Source organism: Penaeus japonicus, unplaced genomic scaffold (genome assembly GCF_977035675.1).
Source record: "Penaeus japonicus unplaced genomic scaffold, GWHDUDI00000001_assembly GWHDUDI00000041, whole genome shotgun sequence".
Classification (NCBI taxonomy): Eukaryota; Metazoa; Arthropoda; class Malacostraca; order Decapoda; family Penaeidae; genus Penaeus; species Penaeus japonicus.
Genome location: NW_028234443.1, coordinates 3469481 through 3471980, shown reverse-complemented (window position 1 = coordinate 3471980; position 2500 = coordinate 3469481).

The following is a 2500-nucleotide window of genomic DNA, read 5'->3' as shown; positions in this document are numbered from 1 at the left end:
AAATTCTAATGCTGTTATTGTATTAATTTGGATTAATTTCTTATAAATGACAAGAGTTGATGGGTTTTTGTATATATACAGCGCGTTCAGGTTAATTTGTATTAATTTCCCATAAATAAATAAAAATCATTGGGTTCTTGTATAAATACATCGCTTTCAGGTTAATTTGTATTAATTTCCCATAAATGACAAAAGTCGATCGGTTCTTGTATAATACATCTCGTTCAGGTTCATTTGTATTAATTTCCCCTAAATAAATAAAAATCATTGGGTTCTTCTATAAATACATCGCGTTCAGGTTCTAGGTTCACTCTTACCTCCTTGGTCATTCACATGAACCCTCACAGCAATATCTTACTCTGATCAGCTATGGTCATGCATAAGATAATAGGAGTGATAATACGCATGTTATGTTGCATATTCAGTTGTATCAATATGTGATATTCTTACTAGAACAGAAGTGGGTTTAGTTCTGTCCTCGAGTTTCGTACCTAATAGATTAGATAAAATGGTCTGGCTAGCACGGAAATATCTAGAAGGGGGGATCTCTATACCTTCCCCTCCCCCCCTATTAATATTTTCACACTGATGAAGATAAAAATTTCATAACGTTTTAACCTATCGTTATACTTGGTAAAGATATTTAGTATTATATACGTGAAGAAAAAAAAGTAGCTTTTTCAAATCCAATACCTACATGTACTTCTTTACATCTGTAACCCCCGACCCCATACACATACATACGTACACACACACACACACACACACACACACACACACACACACACACGCACACACACAGCATGAGAAGAGGTCGACATATACGTTCCATTTTACTGAGAGATCAAATTTCAAGTTCCTTCTAAATCCGTTTAGAAAAAAGAGTTAGGGTTTAGATAAAAGATACGATACAATAAAATCTTTGAGGAGTACGATTGTAAAAAAAAAAGGTTTCCGAACATTTCTCGTTTTAAGATATAAAATCGTTACTGCATGACGGTCCTTTAGTTATGCTGGCTATCCGTTTTTTTAAAACAAAAACTTACTTCGATTACAAAAAAAGGAAAGAGAATCTGCTACGGTTAGTTTTTTAAGGTTGTTTTTTTTTCCTGGCTGGTGTGATTAAAAGTGGGCGTTTCCAAGAATTTAAAGGGCGTGGTTAAACCGATTTCTGGCTGTAATCTTTGCCCCAAATTCTCTTTCTCTCCCTTTATCTTATTATTATCATTATTATTATTATCATTATTATCATTATTATTTGTGTGTGTGTGTGTATGTGTATGTATATGTGAGTGTGAGTGCGTGTGTGTGTGTGTGTGTGTGTGTCTGTATGTGTGTGTGTGTGTGTGTATGTATGTGTGTGTGTGTGTGTGTGTGTGTGTGTGTGTGTGTGTGTGTGTGTTCAGGCCGTTATATCTAGACACGCGACGCCATGTACACCAATGTCATGATTTGTATCTCTAAATGTTTTTATTCTTTTCCTGAGTTTTTATTCTCAAATTAGTGACAAACTTGGGGTCACTGACATCTGGCATTTTTATATCGAAATTGGAAGTAGAAACCCAACTTAGTTTAACGAATAACTAAAGATATATTCTTACCAGAGATTACCAAACATAAATCGATGGTCATCGTTGAGAGATTATCAAAGTTAATTTGCATATCTTTCACAAAAGAAATCTTAATATAGATATTCACAGAGCAAACGATAACAAATAAATGCTATCTTTATGATCCAAAACATGAACAATTCACGTTTTTGTATAAGATTAAGAGGACTATCTTAAAGTACTAAGTTTAAAGTTTTGTGAATGAGAGGTTTTGTATCTCCTTGAATACATGAACAAATTTGTATGAAATACTTTCCTAAAACGTATTAGTTATGAACTTTTCAGTACGGTGACTTATGATTGTTATATGTCATCTACATTTAGACAAATTTTATATTTTAAAATGTTAATTTCATTTTTTTTCCTAAGATTTCCATAATCTTAATTTCTGAAATTCTGATTTGATATCAACCTTGATGCTTTTAATCTCATAAATCGAAATTTTGTAATGCAAAACCCCAGTTACCGTATTTACCATAATAGCAGCTATAATAGTAAAAAAAAGATAATAAATAAATAAATAAAATAATTGTACAAATAACAACAATAATGGTACAACTAACAACAATAATGGTACAAATAACAACAATAATGGTACTAATAACAACAATAATTAAAATAATATATATCATCTAAACAGCCTTCAGAACAAAACCTTATGTAGTGCAATATTTTTTTCTTTCTTTCTTTCTAGTCTATCTCACTCGACTTAGAACAACAATGCCTGTTGCAATAAGAAATACTTCACGCATAGTCACTTATCAATACCACTCAACACGTTTGCCAGTTGCAGTTGTGTCGCCGGTGAACATCAGATCCCAGAAGTATAGTTCTTAATTAACAACTAAAACAAAAAAAGAGGCACAAAGGAACTTCCTTCTCATTTAGAT